The following is a 25,164-nucleotide window of genomic DNA, read 5'->3' as shown; positions in this document are numbered from 1 at the left end:
AGTGCCAATGTACGGCTCAATTGAAGAATTGCACAGGGTCAAAATTAAAAAAAATGTTCCAATCATATTGAAAGTGATACCACATTATGTATCTGATGACAATGATTCCTAAAAGGTATAGTTTGGACTATCTATAACTGAATGCTCTGGAGTTATGGGGTAAAAACAGCAAGAATGGTGACAAAGGCCAGTTTCAGTTTGTACAGGGGTCAAAAGTTAAAGTTGCTCCAGTTTTGGTAAAACGTGTTGCAAATTATTGGTTGAACTAATAGGATTAACAAATGGAATAGTTCTGACTGTGTTAAATGTTTGGTCTCCAAAGTAAAGGTCAAACAATGTCGACGTCCATTGGGTTCTATGACAAGTGATATATGTTACCCCGTAACATAACTAAGCATGACACATGGTACAAACTATTCCTTTTTAAAATCCTACTAACTCAACCAATAATTTGCATCATGTTTTACCATAATTGGAGCAACTTTAACTTTTGACCCCTGTACAAACTGAAACTGGCCTTTGTCGCCATGCTTGCTGTTTTTACCCCATAACTCCAGAACATTCAGTTATAGATAGTCCAAACTATACCTTTTTTGAATCTTTGTGATCAGACACATAATGTGGTATCGCTTTCAATATGATTGGAACATTTTTTTACCCCTATGCAGTTCTTCAATTGACCCCAACTTGGTCCCCTATTGAAAATTCAAATGGCTAACATTATTTTTCTAAAATATGTACCAAAAGGTATACACAGTCAAACTTTGGTGCTTGTAACCAGATTTGAAGTATTCCTCTGCAAATATTCTGTTATCTGCTGCACTACTAGGCTTAACACACAACAATTTCAGTACTTGCTGCTAGCTCAACAATATTGCAGCTGCGCACAACTCAAAAGCATATTTACACTCTGCTTCACTTCAGGCCCACACCAGGTTTATTCCTATGGCAGATGTGGTACGCTTTTTACCAGCCAGGCTGGTACAGAGATTTTCATAGGTATAGATAGGCTTTTCTCACTGTTCTGCTTCATCAGTGTTTTCATTCTGCTAACAGGCACTGTACAGGCTGTACATATGATTGCTTAATCATTTATTTTTGCCTGTACAAGTTTTGGTGTAACATCTTAAAGTATAGCTGTCAGACTGCACCGATAAACAGAAAAAGCTGTGACCATAAGGGGCCCTATCTTCCATCCAGCACTACACAGCAGCAAAAGAGTTATTTGTAGTTTCTGCCAGACGTAGTTATGGTTTTGCCCACGTCATCTAAATACTCATTGTAATTGTGCTCATCTGTGTGCCCAAGGGTGAGTTGATCTAAAAATAAGGTGTATTCATTCGTACTGGTGTTGCTTTGATACTGTGTAAAAGCAGAACATGACTGTTCCAAAAACCAGCAAAAACCTGGTCTAAAGTACAACAAAGGGTTTTGTTTTGTTTTTTTCTACAATTTAACTTTGTGGACAATGCTGTGATCCCAGCAGAATCAACAGATGCTCTGATTGCAGTAAGTTGAATGAGATGGTGGAATGTTCAGATTTGCAATTGTCTTTGCTCAAGACTAAGATCTAGGGACCTCATTTATCAAACTGTGCACATAAGGTTCTAAATGCCATAGTGCAAACAAAAATTAGTATGTGTGTAAATACAAAAAAAAAAAAAAAAATCCATATTGAGCAGACAGGTGCCTGCCTTTCACACGCACATCAGTAAGTATCAGCTGTTATAATTCCTTGTTATAAATGTTCTAAACCACCATGCCCATGCACATTCAGAGAGGTTTGTATCTTTTTAATGACTTGGATTCTTTGCAGGTCCCGCATCCGTACCCCGCAACGGTAACACCGGAGGCATTGTGAGCGAGGGGTTATGGACATAATTTTAATAACCTTTAAGAAGCTTTAACAAGTTCACCACAAGAACCAGCACAAAGCATTCCAAATACCAGAATAACTAGACAATAATTTATCATTACTGTTGTCTCAGAATCATTTGCCCTACTGTGATGTCAACACACTACTGTCTTCATTAAGATGAAATCTCTTCTCATGAAATCTGAGAAACAAAAATCATGTGGGCCAATTCTAAGTAATATGTATATGTCACAGACATGAACGAGCGAAGCTCCTCAGAATCTCACCATGTCATTTAGGTCATTCAGACTTTTTTGAGTAAATGCTTCAGGGGAGCATTCTTTCAGCTTCTGGGGAGAGCTCTGCAACCCCCCCCCCTTTTTAAGAGTTTTTCTGCTTCTCACATGCCTGGAAGCTCCTCACCATCTAACCATGTCCTTTAGGTCCTTCAGACTTGTTTCAGTAAAATGGTTCTTGGGAGCATGAGCATGACTACAACCTTTCAGCTTCAGACCCCTCGCCTTTTTAAGCATTTTTCTTTTTTTGCATTTAAAGCTGGCCCCCCTAATTGCAGCCCTCTTAACCCCCTGTCACTTTAAGCATTTTTTAATGTAGATGTAAATTGACATTCAAAGTTTTCAGCTAGTTGACAGTAGGGCTGTACAATATGGCCAAATCTCAATATGATATATGATATGACTATGATTTGACACAAAGTGCAGCAACAGTGAAAATTAAACACTCTTAAACAAAACATAATAATACCACACTCATTTTGTACTCATCATAAGGTTAGGATGCTGTGCCATCCAACAGTATTGGAACACTTGGAATTTCACACATTTTAATTTGTTTATGCCATTTTAAATACAAGAAATACAAAAAAATAAATAAAAATGTATAAAATTATCTTTCTCAAACTCAAACTGAAAGCAAATCTCTAAAACGAGACGATACCTGTAAATAATAATCGTTTTTATTGCCAGTTTTCTTCAGACAAGTCAGGGGATGGAAACATGAACATTTCCAAGTTACTAAATATGTTTTGGACTTTATTTACATCAATTATGAAGAAATACAAAAGTTTCTTTCACCAAAACATCAAATCTAGGCATTCATCTCAAATGTACTTTCTGTCAAATTGCAGCTTCTTTTTAAGAAAATTATCCTCTACACCACTTCTTCAGGAATCTGGGTTTTATATTTTTAATTAATTTATGTCATGTTGTAGATATTTGCTTTACACTTTGAGTTAAGGAAGATAATTTTAGGAAAAAAATGTATTTGAAATGGAATGAACAAATTAAAATGTGTGAAATACCAAGTGTGCCAATACTTTTGAGGGCAACTGAGAAACACTGAGGAGCAACATCTTACATCTCATATATAGTGCATCAGATAAGAGAATATTTAGAGTGGAATCCTGCAAATAGTGATACAAGCATCAAATTCAGCACAATCCATAGACATGAATGTTTTGAAAAAAATTGATTGGCCACTTGAATTGTCAATAGGCAGCCTGGTAAGGGTCAATTGAAGAATTACACAGGGGTCAAAATTAAAAGATGCTCCAATCATATTGAAAACTACACCACATTATTTGCCTGATCGTAAAGATTCCAAAAAGATATAGTTTGGGCTATCTGTGACTGAATGTTATGGAGTTATGAGGTAAAAATAGAAAGAATGGTGACAAAGGTCAGTTTCAGTCTGTACAGGGGTCAAAAGTCAAAGTTGCTCCAATTTTGGTAAAAAAATTATACTAATTATTGGTTGAGTTGATCGGGTTTTAAAAAGTAACAGTTTGCATCATGTGTCATACTTAGTTCATGTTACAGGGTAACGTGTCACATGTCATAGAATCCAATGGACATTGACCTTCTTTGACCTTTACTTTGGAGACCAAGCATTCAGCACTGTCAAAACTATATATATATATATATATATATATATATATATATATATATATATATATATATATATATATATATATATATATATTAATTACATTTCATGATTTCACCAGTCCTTGACTACTGGCAATTTGTTTCTCTCATACCATGTGTTTGAAATGACAATAAACAAACCTTGACCTTGAGCTTGAAGAGATATTCACTTATCTCAGCAGTGACATTCAGTTTGCACCACCATGCTGATACAGTAGCAAGGCTGGAAGACGAAAAAAAAACAAAACAAGAGGACTCAGTGGTTGCTCGCGCACAAGTTTGAGTACCTTCATTTTGTGACATGGAAAATCATACATATTGTTTATCACAAGAGAGGACAAGGGAGCGTGAATCTCTGTTGCCAAATACACAAAAAATTGAAGGAAAGCAAATTTGTGACTGACAATGTCATAATGCAAGCTCCCATCTCGCCACTGGATGACACTAAATCCTACACACTGTAACTTTTAGAAAGGCCAAAAGTGAACATCAGCTTGTGTTTGGTCACACATTGGAATACACAGGATTAAATGCTTTGGCTTATTGGCTAACAAACCTAAAACCATACTATAAAGTTACAGTGAGGAAAATAAGTATTTGAACACTGCGATTTTGCAAGTTCTCCCGCTTAGAAATGAATGAAAATGAATGAAAACTGTTTATTTCGAACATTTGATACAACAACAATTACAAGATAGATCAGTGAAGACAACAACAAAAAAGTTCCTACTGTGTACCCATAAATTTCAGACTCCTCCTGATAAATCATGGAGGAGTCTGAAATTTTCATCTTAGGTGCACATCCACTGTGAGAGACATAATCTAAACAAATGAAATCAAATCAAATCAATTTTATTTATATAGAGCCATATCACAACAGTCGCCCCAAGGCGCTTTATATTGTAAGGCAAAAGCCATACAATAATTACAGAAAAACCCCAACGGTCAAAACGACCCCCTGTGAGCAAGCACTTGGCGACAGTGGCAAGGAAAACTCCCTTTTAACAGGAAGAAACCTCCAGTAGAACCAGGCTCAGGGAGGGGCAATCTTCTGCTGGGACTGGTTGGGGCTGAGGGAGAGAACCAGGAAAAAGACATGCTGTGGAGGGGAGCAGAGATCAATCACTAATGATTAAATGCAGAGTGGTGCATACAGAGCAAAAAGAGAAAGAAACACTCAGTGCATCATGGGAACCCCCCAGCAGTCTAAGTCTATAGCAGCATAACTAAGGGATGGTTCAGGGTCACCTGATCCAGCCCTAACTATAAGCTTTAGCAAAAAGGAAAGTTTTAAGCCTAATCTTAAAAGTAGAGAGGGTGTCTGTCTCCCTAATCTGAATTGGGAGCTGGTTCCACAGGAGAGGAGCCTGGAAGCTGAAGGCTCTGCCTCCCATTCTACTCTTACAAACCCTAGGAACTACAAGTAAGCCTGCAGTCTGAGAGCGAAGTGCTCTATTGGGGTGATATGGTACTATGAGGTCCCTAAGATAAGATGGGACCTGATTATTCAAACCTTATAAGTAAGAAGAAGAATTTTAAATTCTATTCTGGAATTAACAGGGAGCCAATGAAGAGAAGCCGATATGGGTGAAATATGCTCTCTCCTTCTAGTCCCTGTCAGTACTCTAGCTGCAGCATTTTGAATTAACTGAAGGCTTTTCAGGGAACTTTTAGGACAACCTGATAATAATGAATTACAATAGTCCAGCCTAGAAGAAATAAATGCATGAATTAGCTTTTCAGCATCACTCTGAGACAAGACCTTTATAATTTAGAGAAATTGCGCAAATGCAAAAAAGCAGTCCTACATATTTGCTTAATATGCGCATTGAAGGACATATCCTGATCAAAAATGACTCCAAGATTTCTCACAGTATTACTGGAGGTCAGGGTAATGCCATCCAGAGTAAGGATCTGCTTAGACACCATGTTTCTAAGATTTGTGGGGCCAAGTACAATAACTTCAGTTTTATCTGAATTTAAAAGCAGGAAATTAGAGGTCATCAATGTCTTTATGTCTGAAAGCCATTCCTGCAGTTTAACTAATTGGTGTGTGTCCTCTGGATTCATGGATAAATAAAGCTGGGTATCATCTGCGTAACAATGAAAATTTAAGCAATGCTGTCTAATAATACTGCCTAAAGGAAGCATGTATAGAGTGAATAAAATCGGCCCGAGCACAGAACCTTGTGGAACTCCATAATTAACCTTAGTCCGTGAAGAAGACTCCCCATTTACATGAACAAATTGTAATCTATTAGATCAATATGATTCAAACCACTGCAGCGCAGTGCCTTTAATACCTATGGTATGCTCTAATCTCTGTAATAAAAGTTTATGGTCAACAGTATCAAAAGCTGCACTGAGGTCTAAGGACAAGCACAGAGATGAGTCCACTGTATGAGGCCATAAGAAGATCATTTGTAACCTTCACTAATGCTGTTTCTGTACTATGATGAATTCTGAAACCTGACTGAAACTCTTCAAATAGACCATTCCTCTGCAGATGATCAGTTAGCTGTTTTACAACTACCCTTTCAAGAATTTTGGAGAGAAAAGGAAGGTTGGAGACTGGCCTATAATTAGCTAAGATAGCTGGGTCAAGTGATGGTTTTTTAAGTAATGGTTTAATTACTGCCACCTTAAAAGCCTGTGGTACATAGCCAACTAATAAAGAGAGATTGATCATATTTAAGATCAAAGCATTAATTAATGGTAGGGCTTCCTTGAGCAGCCTGGTAGGAATGGGGTCTAATAGACATGTTAATGGTTTGGAGGAAGTGACTAATGAACATAACTCAGACAGAACAATCAGAGAGAAAGAGTTTAACCAAATACCAGCATTACTGAAAGCAGCCGAACATAAAGATATGTCTTTGGGATGGTTATGAATAATTTTTTCTCTAATAGTTAAAATTTTATTTGCAGAGAAAGTCATGAAGTCATTACTAGTTAAAGTTAAAGGAATACTCAGCTCAATAGAGCTCTGACTCTTTGTCAGCCTTGCTACAGTGCTGAAAAGAAACCTGGGGTTGTTCTTATTTTCTTCAATTAGTGATGAATAGTAAGATGTCCTAGCTTTACGGAGGGCTTTTTTATAGAGCAACAGACTCTTTTTCCAGGCTAAATGTAGATCTTCTAAATTAGTGAGATGCCATTTCCTCTCCAGCTTACGGGTTATCTGCTTTAAGCTGCGAGTTTGTGGGTTATACCACAGAGTCAGGCACTTCTGATTTAAGGCTCTCTTTTTCAGAGGAGCTACAGCATCCAAAGTTGTGCTCAATGAGGATGTAAAGCTATTGATGAGATAATCTATCTCACTCACAGAGTTTAGGTAGCTACTCTGCATTGTGTTGGTATATGGCATTGAAGAACATAAAAAGAAGGAAACATATCCTTAAACCTAGTTCAGAAAGACTTCTAGTGTAACGAAACTTATTCCCCACTGCTGGGTAGTCCATTAAAGTTAAATGTAAATGTTATTAAGAAATGATCAGACAAAAAGGAGCTCACACAGACCTGTTAATTTTTCTTTACGAAGCCCTCTTATTCTGCACTCTTTACCTGTATTAATTGCACCTGTTTGAACTTGGTACCTGTATAAAAGACACCTGTTCACACTCTCAATCAATGTTTCTGTGTAGGCTCTCAGTTGTCCAGGTGGTTTCCATAGTAGAGAAGCTTGAATCTTCGACTGGACTAGGTTGCTTGACGCGAAGACGTTTCACTTCAAATCACAGAAGTTTCCTCAGCTAAAATTCTTGCTCTGGTGGTCTGACTTCTGTCTTGACTCTTGTCGAGAAGAATGATCCGAAGTCACAAAAGCTGGAGTTTTAAACCTAACCAGACCCCTCCTACCGAGAGGCAGACTGCTAAGGCTAGTGACTAAACAATAGCTCTAATTAGAACCTATTGTGCTCTAGTTAGCACCCTCCTTGTCGACTCTGCTGATGACGTGAATGACTCATTACCATGAACAAAAGACTGAAACTGCTTTGACCTGAGTACCCCATTGTAAACAGGGGATAAAGCGTGTCTCAGACCCCCTCCCCGGTTAAGGCTGGGTTTCAAACGTTACACAAAGAATGCCTCCTTGACCCCTCTCTCAAACCATTTCTTCTCTCTGGCTAATATTTTAACTTCCTTGTCCTCAAACGTGTGGTTAGTGTCTTTAAGGTGGAGCTGAACTGCAGACTGAGGTCCACTGGTGCCCTCTCTGCGGTGCTGGTATAGCCCTTTTGTTAAAGGTTGCTTCGTCTCACCTCAATCAATCAACAACTCCAACCTGTCCACCATAGCCAAGACCAAAGAGCTGTCTAAGGACACCAGGGACAAAATATAGACCTGCACAAGCTGGCTGGATGGACTACAGGACCACAGGCAAGCAGCTTGTAGAAGACAACTGTTATGATATTTATTAGAAAGTGGAAGAAGAAGCACAAGATGACTGTCAATCTCTCTCAGTCTGGGATTCCATGCAAGATCTCCCTTTGTGGGGTAAAGATGATTCTGAGAAAGCTCAGAACGTACACAGGAGGACCCCTGGTCAATGACCTGAAGAGAGCTGGGACCACGCCCCAAAGATTACATTAGTAACACAATGATGCTGTCATGGTTTAAAATCTTGCAGGGCAGCAAGGTCCTCCTGCTCAAGCCAGCACATGTCCAGGCCCGTTTGAAGTTCACCAGTGACCATCTGGATGATTCAGAGGAGGCATGGGAGAAGGTCATGTGGTCAGATGAGACCAGAATAGAGCTTTTTGGAATCAACTCCACTTACCATGTTTAGAGGATTGAGAACACCCCAAAGAAAACCGTTCCAACCGTGAAGCAGGGGGGTGGAAACATCATACTCTGGGGGTGCTCTTCTGCAAAGGGGACAGGACAACTGCACCTTATTGAAGGGAGGATGGATGGGGTCATGTATTGCGAGATTTTGGCAAACAACCTCCTTCCCTCAGTAAGAGCATTGAAGATGGGTCATGGCTGGGTCCTTCCAGCATGACAATGACCCAAACACACAGCCAGGGCAACTAAGGAGGGCTCCGTAAGAAGCATTTCAAGGTCCTGGAGTGGCCTGGCCAGTCTCCAGACCTGAACTCAATAGAAAATCTTTGGAGGGAGCTGACACTCCAAAGCTGAAAGATTTGGAGAAGATCTGTATGTATAAGATCTGGACTAAAATCCCTGCTGCAGTGTGTGCAAACCTGGTGAAAAACTACATGAAACGTTTGACCTCTGTAATTGCAAACAAAGGCTACTGTACCAAATATTAACATTGATTTTCATGGGTGTTCAAATACTTATTTGCAGCAGTAATATACAAATAAATTATTTAAAAAAAATCATACATTGTGATTTCTGGATTTTTTTTTTTTTTTTTTTTTTTTTTTTTTTTAGATTATGTCTCTTCACAGTGGACATGCACCTAAGATGAAATTTCAGACTCCTCCATGATTTCTAAGTGGGAGAACTTGCAAAATCATAGGGTGTTCAAATACTTATTTCCTCATGTATGTGTCAAAAAACAGTTGTGCACGTCTGAGCTAAATCATCAGAGAAATACTCAGTCTGTTATCAGAGTTGTTTACTGACATGTCCTGTTCCCACTGCAGTCAGCAGACCTCCTCAAACATTAGGAGGCCTCTCACTGGGCCGGCCCATGGACTGTGGACAAAGCTCTTCTCTAAGAGGGGACATCTTTACACCGATCTGTGGTGTGCACTTCATCGACTCAGCAATAGCTGCAAAACACAAATCTGTTGCTGATCAGACAGCCGACGCCACAAACATTTGTCATTGGGCTCCTCACCCTATCTGCCTCCAGAATTCCTGAAGACTTTATAGTTATTCACTAATTATCCACTAATTTACTGTAAGCTGTTTCTGTGTACGAGATTTATAAAAGTGAGGAAATCATTTAGATTTACTTGGTTAAAACAAACAAACAGGAAGTGTAATGACGAATGTTAAGCAACTCGGCCTGCGACGATCTGGACTCCTGTGTCAAATATTTAAAGAATGTGTCATGTATTTTCAACTAAATCCTTCCTTGTGCCACTCCACCTTGGAAGCTGTGGAACTGAGGCAGTACCAATCACAGCCACAGAAGCCTGTAACTTCTTCAGCTTTGTCATGGGTGTCTTGGTGGCTTCCCTCACTCGTCTCCTTCTTGCACAGTCTCTCAGTTTTTTGAGAACTGCCTCCTCCAGACAGATTTAACAAACAGAACCATACTATTTGCATTTCATAATGATTGATGTGAATGAAGACCAAGACATATTCAGTGAGTTGGAAATGTTCATGTATGCATGCTCAGAAAACTGGCTGTAACAGGATTTAGTTGTGGTAGTTTGTTTATTGGCTTTGACATTTTTAATTTACATCATATTGAAAAGTTAAAAGGGGATCATTTCAATATAGATAAGCATCAATTTTGTTTTTTAAAAGGCATAAAGAAATAAAATGTGTAAAAGCCCAAGTGGACAAGAGACCAAGTGGAAGGGAAGTAAGAGCAGGAGCATCGGCAGTGGGTGCGAGTTGTGGTGGGTAGGACAGGAAGAGAATTGGTGTTGGGATCATTTAAAAGGAACAGTATGTTAAAAGTGTGTGGAGGTTCAGCGAGTGTCTGACAGGGTGATGAGTGTGAAGTTGGAAATTGAAGGGGTGATGATGAATATCATCAGTGCATATGCCCCACAGTTAGGTTGTGAGATGAAGGAGAAAGAAGATTTCTGGAGTGTGTTAGATGAGATGGTGGAGAGTGTGCCCAAGCATGAAAGAGTGGTGAAAGGAGCAGACCTCAATGGGCATGTTGGTGAAGGGAACAGAGGTGATGAGGAAGTAATGGGTAGATATGGTATCAAGGATAGGAATGGGGAAGGACAGATGGTAGTTGATTTTGCAAAAAGGATGGAAATGGCTGTGGTGAACACCTACTTTAAGAAAAGGGAGGAGCACAGGGTATTCTTTATAGGAGATGCAAGCTAAAAGAAATCAGAGACTGTAAGGTGGTGACAGGAGAGAGTGTCATTAGACAGCATAGGATAGTTGCTTGTAGAATGACTTTAGAGGTAAAGAAGAAGAGAGTGAGAGCTCAACAAAGGATTAGATGGTGGAAGCTGAAGGAGGAAGACTGTTGTGTGAAATTTAGTGAGCAAGTGAGAGAAGCACTGGTTGGAGGGGAAGCAATTTTGGACAACTGGAAAAGTACTGCAGATGTGGTGAGGGAGACAGCTAGGACAGTACTGGGTATGACATCTGGACAGTGGAAGGAAGACAAGGAGACTTGGTGGTGGAATGAAGAGGTCCAGGAAAGCATAAGGAGAAAGAGTTGGTGAAAAAGTTTTGGGATAGTCGGAGAAATGAAGAAAGTAGACAGGAGTACAAGGAGATGCGGCGTAAGGCGAAAAGAGAAGTGGCAAAAGCAAAGGAAAAGGCATATGCGAGCTGTACAAGAAGTTGAATAGTAAGGAAGGAGAAAAGGACTTGTACCGACTGGCCAAACAAGGGGGACAGAGCTGGAAAGGATTGTGTAGCAGGTAAGGGTGGTAAAAGATGCACATGGTATGTGCTGACAAGTGAGGAGTGTGTGCTGAGAAGGTGGAGGGAATATTTTGAAGAGCTGATGAATGACAAAAATGAGAGAGAGAAAAGGCTGGATGATGTGGTGAGAGTAAGTCAGGAAGTACAAGAGATAGTTATGGAGAAGTGAGGGCTGCTATGAAGAGGATGAAGAGTGGAAAGGCAGTTGGTCCAGATGACATTCCAGTGGAGGTATGGGAATGTCTAGGAGATGGTAGTGGAGTTTCTAACCAGACTGCTTAATAAAATCTTGGAAAGTGAGAGGATGCCTGAGGAGTGGAGACGAAGTGTGCTGGTTCCTATTTTCAAGACAAGGGTGATGTGCAGAGCTCTGCAGTAACTACAGAGGCATAAAGTTGATCAGCCACAGCATGAAGTTATGGGAAAGAGTAGTAGAAGCTAGGCTTAGAAAACAGGTGAAAATCTGTGAGCAGCAATATGGTTTCATGCCGAGAAAGAGCACTACTGATGCAATGTTTGCTCTGAGAATACTGTTGGAGAAGTACGGAGAAGGCCAGGAAAGCGTTACATTGTGTGTTTGTGGACTTAGAAAAGCTTATGATCGGGTGCCAAGAGAAGAGCTGTGGTATTGTATGAGGAAGTCTGGAGTGGCAGAGAAGTATGTTCAGGTAGAACTGATCATTTCTTAATAACATTTACATTACTCTGATGGACTACCAGCAGTGGGGAATACGTTTCATTACACTAGAAGTCTTCAGAAAGCGCTGTAACTAGGTTTAAGGATATGATTCCTTCTTTATGTTCTCTAATGCCATATACCAACACAGTGCAGAGTAGCTAAAAAACTCTGTAAGTGAGATAGAGTATCTCTTCAATAGTTTAGTTTTACGTCCTCATTGAAGAAACTTTGGATGCTGTAGCTCCTCTGAAAAAGAGAGCTTTAAATCAGAAGCGCCTGACTCCGTGGCATAACTCACAAACTCGCAGCTTAAAGCAGAAACCCGTAAGTTGGAGAGGAAATGGCGTCTCACTAATTTAGAAGATCTTCACGTAGCCTGGAAAAAGAGTCTGTGCTCTATAAAAAAGCCCCTCCGTAAAGCTAGGACATCTTACTACTCATCACTAATTGAAGAAAATAAGAACAACCCCAGGTTTCTTTTCAGCACTGTAGCCAGGCTGACAAAGAGTCAGAGCTCTATTGAGCCGAGTATTCCTTTATGTTTAACTAGTAATGACTTCATGACTTTCTTTGCTAATAAAATTTTAACTATTAGAGAAAAAATTATTCATAACCATCCTAAAGATGTATCGTTATCTTTGGCTGCTTTCAGTGATGCCGGTATTTGGTTAGACTCTTTCTCTCAGATTGTTCTGGCTGAGTTATTTTCATTAGTTACTTCATCCAAACCATCAACATGTCTATTAGACCCCATTCCTACCAGGCTGCTCAAGGAAGCCCTACCATTATTTAATGCTTCAATCTTAAATATGATCAATCTATCTTTATTAGTTGGCTATGTACCACAGGCTTTTAAGGTGGCAGTAATTAAACCATTACTTAAAAAGCCATCACTTGACCCAGCTATCTTAGCTAATTATAGGCCAATCTCCAACCTTCCTTTTCTCTCAAAAATTCTTGAAAGGGTAGTTGTAAAACAGCTAACTGATCATCTGCAGAGGAATGGTCTATTTGAAGAGTTTCAGTCAGGTTTTAGAATTCATCATAGTACAGAAACAGCATTAGTGAAGGTTACAAATGATCTTCTTATGGCCTCAGACAGTGGACTCATCTCTGTGCTTGTTCTGTTAGACCTCAGTGCTGCTTTTGATACTGTTGACCATAAAATTTTATTACAGAGATTAGAGCATGCCATAGGTATTAAAGGCACTGCGCTGCGGTGGTTTGAATCATATTTATCTAATAGATTACAATTTGTTCATGTAAATGGGGAATCTTCTTCACAGACTAAGGTTAATTATGGAGTTCCACAAGGTTCTGTGCTAGGACCAATTTTATTCACTTTATACATGCTTCCCTTAGGCAGTATTATTAGACGGCATTGCTTAAATTTTCATTGTTATGCAGATGATACCCAGCTTTATCTATCCATGAAGCCAGAGGACACACACCAATTAGCTAAACTGCAGGATTGTCTTACAGACATAAAGACATGGATGACCTCTAATTTGTTGCTTTTAAACTCAGATAAAACTGAAGTTATTGTACTTGGCCCCACAAATCTTAGAAACATGGTGTCTAACCAGATCCTTACTCTGGATGGCATTACCCTGACCTCTAGTAATACTGTGAGAAATCTTGGAGTCATTTTTGATCAGGATATGTCATTCAAAGTGCATATTAAACAAATATGTAGGACTGCTTTTTTGCATTTACGCAATATCTCTAAAATTAGAAAGGTCTTGTCTCAGAGTGATGCTGAAAAACTAATTCATGCATTTATTTCCTCTAGGCTGGACTATTGTAATTCATTATTATCAGGTTGTGCTAAAAGTTCCCTGAAAAGCCTTCAGTTAATTCAAAATGCTGCAGCTAGAGTACTAACGGGGACTAGAAGGAGAGAGCATATCTCACCCATATTGGCCTCTCTTCATTGGCTTCCTGTTAATTCTAGAATAGAATTTAAAATTCTTCTTCTTACTTATAAGGTTTTGAATAATCAGGTCCCATCTTATCTTAGGGACCTCATAGTACCATATCACCCCAATAGGGCACTGCAGGCTTACTTGTAGTTCCTAGGGTTTGTAAGAGTAGAATGGGAGGCAGAGCCTTCAGCTTTCAGGCTCCTCTCCTGTGGAACCAGCTCCCAATTCAGATCAGGGAGACAGACACCCTCTCTTGCTCACAGGGGGTCGTTTTGACCGTTGGGGTTTTTACGTAGTTATTGTATGGCCTTGCCTTACAATATAAAGCGCCTTGGGGCAACTGTTTGTTGTGATTTGGTACTATATAAATAAAATTGATGATGATGATGATGAGGTAGTGCAGGACTTGTACAAGAATAGTGTGACAGCAGTGAGATGTGCAGTAGGAATGACAGACTCATTCAAGGTGGAGGTGGGATTACACAAAGGATCAGCTCTGAGTCCTTTCTTGTTTGCAGTGGTGATGGACAGACAGGTTGACAGATGAGATCAGACAGGAGTCCCCATGGACTATGATGTTTGCAGATGACATTGTGATCTGTAGTGAAAGTAGAGAGGAAGTTGAGTCTAGTCTGGAGAAGTGGAGATATGCTTTGGAGAGAAGGGGAATGAAAGTCAGTAGAAGCAAGACTGAGTACATGTGTGAATGAGAGGGAGCCCAGTGGAACAGTGCAGTTACAAGGAGTAGAAGTGGTGAAAGTAGATAAGTTTAAATATTTGGGGTCAACTGTTCAAAGTAATGGAGAATGTGGTAAAGAGGTGATGAAGAGAGTGCAGGCAGGGTGGAGTCGGTGGAGAAAGGTGGCAGGAGTGATTTGTAACCGCAGAATATCAACAGGAGTGAAGGGAAAAGTTTACAAGACAATAATGAGACCAGCTATGTTGTACGGCTTAGAGACGGTGGCACTAACAAAAAGACAGGAGGTGGAGCTGGAGGTGGCAGAGCTGACGATGTTGAGATTCTCTTCGGGAGTGACGAGAATGGACAAGTTTAGGAATGAACATATCAGAAGGACAGCTCAGGTGGGATGGTTTGGAGACAAAGTCAGAGAGGCGAGAGTGAGATGGTTTGTTCATGTGCAGAGGAAGGGACCCAGGGTATATAGGGAGAAGGATGCTGAGGATGGAGTCACCAGGCAGGACGAGAAGAGAGAGGCCAAATAGGAGGTTTATGGATGTGCTGAGGGAGGACATGCATGTGGGTTGGTATGACAGAGGAACATCCAGAGGACAGAGTGAGATGGAAACGATGATCTGCTGTGGTGACTCCTAACGGGAACAGCCGAAAGACAAAGAAGAAGAAAAGCCAAGGATATCATGACTTTCGAGTACCCATTGAGCATGGGTATGTGGGTGCATGTCTATAAGGTGTAATAATTAGTGTAAAGAATATTGTGTACTGGTGTAGTTTCACTTGTGGATCATACCTTAGGGCCCCTTCATACATAATATGAATGTGGCTGAATTGCGCATGAAGCAGAAATTGTATGCAATACGAGGTCTGTCCGAAAAGTAACGGACCTTTTAATTTTTTTCAAAACTGTATGGATTTGAATCATGTGCGCTTGCATCAGCCAGCTTGAACCTTCATGCGCATGCATGAGTTTTTTCACGCCTGTCGGTTGCCTCATTCGCCTGTGGGCAGGCTTTGAGTGAGCACTGGTCCAGCCCCCTCGTCGGATTTTCAATGTCAGGGAAATGGTTGAGCGACTGCCGCTTTGCTCCATGAAAATTTTTTCAGAAACTGTGTCAGACAGCCAGGTGGAAACCATTTGGAAAATTCAGATGGCTTTCGGTGAAGATTCTATCCGCGTCACACAGATTAAGGACCATTACAACCGGATTAAAGACGGCCCACACTGGCGGAGGGCGCGCCGTGCTCCGAGCAGCCATCGACAGGATGAAATGACCAGATCATTTCCAAACTGAACTCTGTGTTGATCCGGGACGTTGTCTGACTACTACAGAAATGGCAGAAGAGGTGGACATACCACTTTTTCGGCACATTCCACTGTTACAGGAGATTTTGTAATGAAAGACGTGCGGAGGAATTCGCGCGTCGGGACGGAGCCGCTCATGGCGCACAACAAACACCTCCGTGTTGGAAACCATTCGGAAGATTCAGACGGCTTTCGGTGGCTTTTCAGTCGAGTGAGTATCCGAGAAATTGTGTAACAGCTGGGCATGCCACAACATGTCCTGCGAGACTTCCAACACGGAGGTGAGCGGCTCTGTCCTGACGCGCGAATTCCTCTGCACGTCTTTCATTACAAAATCTCCTGTAACAGTGGAATGTGCCGCAAAAGTGCTGATGTCCACATGTTCTGCGATTTCTCTGGTAGTCACACGACATCCTGGGTCAACACAGCCTTCACTTTGGAAATGATCTGGTCGTTTCAGCCTGACGATGGCCGCTCGGAGCGGCGCGCCCTCCGCCAGTGTGGGCCGTCTTTAATCCAGTTGTAATGGTCCTTAATCTGTGTGACGCGGATATAATCTTCACCGAAAGCCATCTGAATTTTCTGAATGGTTTCCACCTGGCTGTCTCACACAGTTTCTGAAAAAAGTTTCATGGAGCAAATCGTCAGTCGCTCAGCCATTTCCCTGACAATGAAAATCCGATGAGGGGGCTGGACCAGTGCTCACTCAAAGCCTGCCCACAGGCGAATGACGCAACCGACAGGCGTGAAAAAACTCACACATGCGCACAAAGGTTCAAGCTTGGCTGATGCAAGCGCACGATTCAAATCCATATAGTTGTCCGTTACTTTTCGGACAGACCTCGTACATGTAAAATTGGAGCCTCATACACATGTCGCTACAACTATTTGCGCACACCAGTGGCTGAGAAACAGTTTGCCCTGTGAGATCCCATTCAACCCCTCTCGCAGCAGGTGTCAGCCAAATTTCAGGTGACACACAAACATCTAACACAGCTCGCTTGGAACTTAGAAAATGTGTGGCCATTCACACTGTTAGCACGAAAACAGCCAGCAGACGATCACTTTCGAGCTGGCGATGAATGTGGCCGTTACACTGGGGGTGGTTTAGACTCACAATCTCAATCTTACTGGTTCTCCACAGACAGGGGAGCCCTCCCTTTATCTGAAACTTGCGCATGCATGATGGAACAAATACTTGATAACTAACATAAAATTTTGAATTAGCACACATATTATCGAACAGTGCCCCCACGACTGCGTAGTTGCCAAGTACATATGTGGCATGCCAGAGTGTCGGCACTCCCCCCACAACACATGTGCGTGTGTTTCTCACTCCCCCCGCTCCCCCAACATATGATGTGCATGTGGTTTGCGCCTCCCCCCACAGGCAAGGCGCCTCTCATCTGATCACAGAGTGACACCTTGGTCTGTGCACTGACTGGACAGGGGGTGTGGCTAGCTGCCAACAGCAGCAGCTGTTGAGACATCTCTGGTCCTGGACGTCACAGCTGCAGAACATGTACCATGTTTTGATGGACACACGCGTGTGCGCTTGCTGTCCTCAAATGGAAATACATGAAAACATATCACTTTTGCGACGGGGTGGGCGCATTGACAGGCTGTTCCAGCTGAAACGGAATGTCAGTTCATGTGGACACGCAGCAGGCGATCTGAATGTCACGTCTGTCTGAAAGGACACACGTGTCCTGTGAGCAGCGCATCGCAGAACTATATGACAAGCCAAGAGTGCGACAAATTTGTCACTTTCAGTAATGTATAACCAGAAATACGCCATAACAAATGCTGTTTGGTCAGTTATCACAGTGGGGGTTTTTTTCTCTTTTTTAAAAAATACATTTATCTCTTTGTTGATTGTAGCCATTTCACGCTCCTGGTATAAGACAGTGATTGTAGCGCAGTGGTAAAATTTCCATCTGGTAATCAGAGCTTTTGTAAATTGCAGGTTCAAATTCCATGGGTGGCATGTACGAGGTCTGTGATTAAAAAAAAGCAGTCCTTTTTATTTTTTTCAAAAAATAAATGGATTTGATTCATATGTTTTTAACGTCAGACAAGCTTGAACCCTCGTTCGCATGTGTGAGTTTTGTCATGCCTGTCGGTGATGTCATTTTCCTGTGGGCAGGCTTTGAATGAGGTGTGGACTCCCCCTCCCGTCGGAATCTCTTTGTCTGAGAAGCTGTAGGGAGACGGCGTGCGTTGCTTTATCAAATGTTTTCAGGACCGGTGAGGGATATCCGTGTGGACACTATTCAAGAAATTCAGCTTGTTTTCGGTGTAAAGTTTAACGGCTGATGAGAGATTGTGGAGTTTCTTTCGCTTTAAGGACAGCTCACAAAGCGGATCGGCGTGGCGCGGTCAGAGGTGGCGTCCGTCTGGCTGTTTCGAGCTGAAAACATCCTAATTTAAAGCTCTGTTCACCCAGGATGTCGTCAGAGAACAGAGAAGTTTCAGAAGAAGCCGGCATCAGGAGTTTACCCCGACATTCCACTGTTAAAGGAGATTTTGTAATGAAAGAACATGCGGACGAATTTGTCGAGTCGGATCCGTGACGACGTGACAAATCAATCTGCGCCGCGACATGAAAAACACCTCCGTGTTGAAAACCATTTGTAAAATTCAGGTGGCTTTTGATGGCTTTCAACAAGTGAGTATCTGAGAAATTGTTTAACAGCTTGGGCATGTTCCAATTTGTCCGTTAAGGTTTCCAACGGAGGTGTTTTTCCTGTGGCGACCCCCCGCGGTCGGGTCCGGCACGACATGCGAATCTTTTTTTTTACCGAATCTTTTTTACCGAAAACCAGCTGAATTTATCGAATGGTGTCCACTCAGTTGTGCCTTACAGGTTTTGAAAAATTTTTTATCAAACAATCACACGTGATTCAAATCCATATTGTTTTTGAAAAAAATAATAAAGTCTGTTACTTTTCTCACAGACCTCGTATTTTTCTTTTTTGTTTTCACAGCAGCTGCGCGATGTGGTTACATATGTTCCAGCTGCTCGCATTGTGTTCCCGCTGCAAGGGTGTCATGCACAAGTGTGCACAACAGCGGGATCGCTGCAGGATCGTTCACGCCTGCCCGTTGGCTCGATGTTTTCATGGTTCGCTCATACAAACTGTTCCGCCGTGATTCGCCCTGATTTCTACTTATTCGTACTATGTGTGAAGGGGCCCTTAGTTGTGTGTCTGGTTGTTCAAATTGCAAGTTTTACATTCACACAGCAAAGTTTCTTTTACTTGTGTTTGTTTCGACTGAATTCTTATGTTGCTTTGCATAAATATAGATTCAAAAATGAAAATGTTAGGTTATGTTTTCTTCTTTTGTAAAATCTAAAACATTCTTGTTATACCAGGACCAAATAAAATAAAATAAAATAAACTGTGTTTTGACTTTAGAACAAAAACATTGTTGTTTTGTATTATGACCAAAAATCTTGTCTTGCATCGTATTGGGCCACATCGGCAAAAGTATTATTTTGTGCCATGACTGAATACAGAGCAGCACAGTGGATGAGTGGTTAGCACTGTTGCTTCACAGCAATAAGGCCATGGGATCACTTTCCACCTGGTCCTTTCTGTGTGGATTTGTGTTCTCCCCATGTTTGTGCTTCCTCCCAATTCCAAAGAACTACAGGTGAATTGGTGACTCTAAATTGAATGTAGGTGTGCGTGCATGTGTAGTCCTGTGATAGACTGGTGTCCTGCCCAGGCTGTAACCACCTCATGCCCTATGACTGCTGGGATAGGCTCCAGCATGCCCCTGACTATTGACTGAAGAAAACAGGAACAGAAAATGAATGAATAATATCATGAAGAAAATATGGTATCACATCATTGAAAGTTTAAAAGGTGCTCAGAATGAGATCATTTCACACACTAATATAGCAACCAACAACTATTTTCTATGTACAAATGTCAAGTCTTAATGGCATCGTGTGCAACAACACTCCCTGTGTGCTCTGAGATTTCAGTCTTGTTTACATTCACACTTTGGTTGTGTGATTTCAGCATGTGCATGTTTATTGCATGTGAGTCCTGCCCTGTGAGACTATTAAACCTTTAGACTTGTTAAAAGGCTCCGACTGAGTTTCCTTCTGCTGTATGTAGCTGAAAGAGGTTTGAGGAGGAGTGGCCAAGGAGGAAATCTATAATACTACATTTGGAGAGGAAATCTTGTTGTCCATCTATACAAATCACCATGCTTGGATGGATCAAACAAATACCATATGCTCCCGTGGCCTGTTGAAGAGGGCACTTAGATTTTTTTCACCGCTTCCTTCATCCCGTGGGAAAAGAGGACTAGTTCCTCATGTTAAAATATAGGCATGTGCATATTTGCAAAAAAGAAAAAAAAATATTTCCACATTGTCATTATGGGGTGTTGTGTGTAGAATTTTCAAGAAAAAAATTATTTCATCCATTTTGGAAAAAGGCTGCAACATAACAAAATGTGGAAAAACTGGAGTGCTGTGAATACTTTCCGGATGCACCGTACCGTGTGGGTTTGGTGATTATTCCGTGAGGTGGTCCTTTTGCAATTTTTTTCTAAGGAGAAGCCAACTGCAACCTTCAACACACACAAATAATTAGCAAATATAATTTCCTAATGTGAACTAGATAAAAGCATCAATCCTTGAGTTGTAGATATCTACAAAATCTCACACCCAACTGTTGTCCGGGTACACAGCTAGCGTTGTTGAAATGTGGCACTAATTTCACATCTAGTAACAGAAAAACAAAAAACATATTTTGTGTTTCATACCACTCCTCAGCAATAAGGAACATAAAAATAACAGTTTTCCTGTTATTCTTCATCCTAAATGTTCAGTTGTACCATTATTGTTTAATAACTGTTTACCAGATATGTCAAAAAAAGAAGGAAAAAAAGACTGCATGAGACCTGCCAGGATAAACATTCTTTGTGATAAAGAGTCTAGCATTATTAAATTCATCCAAGCTGCAAGCAGATACAAAACTAGACACGATAAAATAAACATTTAAACATGAAGCAACAAGGGAAGAAATAAATATTTCTTTTGGACCTCCTCTGTATGGTCCTCTGTCAGTTTGTATGTAGGTCAGACAATTCAGCCTTTTTTTTTTTTCCTTTTTTTGCTGATATATTATTCTGTTTTTAAAAAGTGCAAAAGAGGACCTCCCATGTTGGACTCTGAGATGTCTTATAAGTCTCCAAGTTTAAGTCATCAACTCAGAGCAGTGCAATTCAGCATTTCCACTTCAGCAGCGCGCACAGCTGCATCGCTGGATTGTTCATGAACAAAGACAGAATGAGTCCACATCAGCGCACAGCCAGAGGAAAACCTCTGCAGCTGCATGTCTGAAACAAATTCACAGCAATGTCCAGTTTTCCAGGCTTCAGTGAAGTGTTACAAGACGTCCCGGCCACCCGTCTCACTGGTGCATTTCCTGTAGTGACAGATGTGAGAGCAGCTGCACAGTGTTGGTATTTTACAAGTACAGCATGTGCTCAAAGGAATGGTCAGAAAATGTACATAAATGATGAGTTCATTTGCAAAAACATACGTACCAGTAAACGTACAACTGTGCGTTGACTGCAGCATTTAAATATGAACCTGGAAAACAGGCCGATGGTACGTCATTCTTTCACCTGTGTTTTCATGTTTCAACACCAAATCAGCTGGAGCGTTTCGAAACAGTTGTTTTAAATCACTTGGTGGTGCACTGAGGCCCCATTTAGTACAGCCCATGATGTCTTGCTTTTGATACAGACTCCGGAACAATGTTCAAAACATGTTTTGAAATACTCCAGATCTGTGTTTCAAGTTAGCATAACTAATTTGTAGAACCCACAAAAAGCTTTGTTACTATCCACAGCCACAAGAAGCAACACAGTAACTACGCCTGTCTTCTATTCGTGGATTATAGTTCAGCATCCAACACCATCCTCCCCCACGACCACGTGAGTAAACTGCTGAACCTCGGTCTACCTCATTCCACATGTCTTTGGTTTAAGCTCACAGAGAGTCAGGATTGGCCCCCAAATTTCCACAGCTGTCACACTCAGCACCGGTGTTCTGTCGAGATGAGCTGAGTTAAGCTCCCTTTCGCATTTCACTTTCACTCACTGAATATATGATTCTTAAAAAATTTTTGCTTACTTCGACTGGCAAATAAATTGTTCATTCAAATGTAGTAATGTGTAAAATGTACTCACTATAAAAAGATAAGTATTCTTAACCTGGAGGCCATTTTTTTTATTATTGCCATAATTGTTCATCACAATAAAGTATTAGTTTTACCCTACAATAAAATGGACTGTTGTACTATTGTCATCTAACGACAATATTTTGCTTTAAAGACAGTGTGTATACATGCAAAACTTTACTTTTTAAAATTGAAAAGACCCGTATTTTTATGTACAGTGGTCCCTCGTTTATCGCAGGAGTTACGTTCTAAAAATAACCCGCGATAGGCGAAATCCGCGAAGTAGTCAGTGTTGTTTTTTACAATTATTATAGATGTTTTAAGGCTGTAAAACCCCTCACTACACACTTCATACACTTTTCTCAAACAGGCATTAACATTTTCTCACTTTTCTCTCGTGTGTAAACACTCTCAAAGTTCAAACCTTAGTAGAAAAATAAGTCCAATATTATAGAATGAAACCAAAGATCAAAACCTGTTTTCAGGCCCAAACATTTGTTTGAGAAATAAAAATAGAACGTTTTCCTATAAATAATTATGATGGCTTTTAGAAGTCATGAATTTAATTTTAACGATCAACCTACAAGGTTGGACACATAAGAAATTCTTAATAGTGACTGACCAGTATTTCACAGTTCCTCTGACCACGCCTCTCTTTCTACTAAGTGACACCTCTGTGCAGGTGTCTTTTTCTGAGTGAAGAACAGTTATGGATAGTTGTTGACGCTCTTTTTTCTTCTGGACGAGAAGATTATAAACAGGCACACGCAGAACACAATGCGCGTGCTGTTTCTTCGCTCACTGCCTCCGGTGTTACTGTTGTTGGACGGATACGGGACCCGCAAAGAATCCAAGTCATTAAAAAGATACAAACCTCTCTCAGTGGCCACGGAGCTCTGCAGCTGCGGTTACCGAGACCATGCAGCGCTGCGGATTTTTCCGCAAGAATTCTATCCTTGCAGGCTGCTGGAGTGCTCTGCATCAAAACAGCAAGTGTAGTATCTGGACCTGTTGCCAGATTTTGGCCGCAACTCCGCACAGCAGACAGTGGGGCGGTGTGAGTGACCTGCTGCAGCGCTTACTGAGCCCGCAGACTCGGTAACTGCATCGGAGGCAGCGAGAGCAATAGTGGTGATGCCGACCGGCCTGCCTGATGAGGACGCAGAACACAATGTGCTGTTAAAAAAAAAAAAAAGAAGAGGCATGCAAAATTGCACTAAAAAAAAATCTGTGAAACTGCGAGGCCACTAAAGGTGAATCGCGTTATAGCGAGGGACCACTGTAAAGACAAAAAGTACGTGAGTTTTCTTCGCTGGGGGATCTCAACTCCACGGGTGTGGTGTTAAAGTCTGTGTAGAAAGATTTGCACATGCGCAGTTGTGCGGTAAAGCGAGAGGTAGCTAAACTCGATGGGGAGAGGTTTTAAAGTCGGGCGTGGCGCAAAATGCACATGCGTGTGCATGCACAGTTGCATGGTGGAGCTCCTCTCAATGCATGGCTCATCTCGTCGGGACACCGGTTCCCCTCAAGGCTGCGTGCTGAGCCCACTGCTCTTCACCGTCTAAACCCCTGACTGTACCCCTATCCACACTAGCAACACCTTCATTATGTGTGCGGGTGACACCACGGTGGTAGTCTGTATCACTGGAGGAGATGAGTCTGCTTACCAGAATGAAGTGAATAGTTTTGTCTCTATACAGAAAAAAATTATTGAAATTGTTCAAGATATTCACTTATCTCAGCAGTGAAATTCCTGTCTCTGGGTCTTCAGCATTCAAGATTCAGAGACGCCTGGGAAGAGCTCACAGTCTTATGGCATCGCTTGACAGAGGGATTTGCCAATACGTATACCTTTGCAGGAGAATGAAGGTCCAAGTCTTCCTGTGTTGCTGTGTGGATGAGACTTGGACACTAACCAGTGACTTAAGGCAAAGATTAGATGTCTTTGGTACTAAGACTCTTCAGAGAATCCTTGGGTACCACTGGAATGACTGTATCAAATGAGTGGTTACTTGGAGAGACTCAAATGAGGAGTATCATTTGCATTGTGAGGGATATTTTGTGTGTGATCCAGTGCACAGATGCCCCAGTGTTGAGGACTCCACTGGGTGAAGAAGGACAAGGCAACATCCATGTTTCACCTGGCTGCAGATAATAGAGGGTTAATTTTCAGTCATACGGGTGAATCAGTTGTTTGTTTGGTGCTTGCCATCCAGCCCCGGGGCAGTTACTTGGTGCTGTGGATGCAAAGACATGAAGTGCCACAACATGCTCGCAGACCTATGTAGCTTGAACTACTTCATGTGGGAATACACAGCTGATATTGCTGCCCACTTTCATTGTGATAATCATGTTGATCAAGTCATAAATCATTGATTATTATTTTGTATGTGGTCTTTGTGGAAAAATGCATTGGGCTTTAAACTTCCCAAATAATATGAATTTTACTTATCTTTAAAAATCTGATTATTTACCATAGTACTTTTATCAAAAAGTGGCAACAAGAAGCGGTAACAAAAAGCAATTTACGTTGAGGGTTTTTGGACTGCCCCATGCACCTATTTTGTATAGCCGTTTAGCCAGTGGCAGTGCTACCAATCTAACTCACTACTGGACTGATTCAAATTGATTTTTTTTTTCCCAAGTAGAAAGCTGAACCCAAATTAAGTGAAAAATAAGGCTCAATATAAAAAATGTCAGGGTCACTCAAGAGAATAAAAACTAACAACTTTTTGTGAATGACTTTATTTGGTATAAATATATTAACATCAAAGATAATTACAAAAGCCAGAGTAAAAAAAAAAAAAACTTAAAAAGATATTTACATGTTTTTTCACACAGCTGATTAAATGTATACATAGTATACAATACAGTCCATGTAGGTCATTCATTTCTTTTGCTATACAAAGTGCAAAAGCTAAACAAAACAGGAATCCAACACACACATGAACCACCTCTGAGACCACCTTTTAGCTGGGTGTTAACTTTGACATTGTGGCCCCTTT

This window comes from Thalassophryne amazonica, chromosome 9 (assembly GCF_902500255.1).
Source record: "Thalassophryne amazonica chromosome 9, fThaAma1.1, whole genome shotgun sequence".
NCBI classification, from domain to species: domain Eukaryota; kingdom Metazoa; phylum Chordata; class Actinopteri; order Batrachoidiformes; family Batrachoididae; genus Thalassophryne; species Thalassophryne amazonica.
This window is presented reverse-complemented; position numbering follows the sequence as displayed.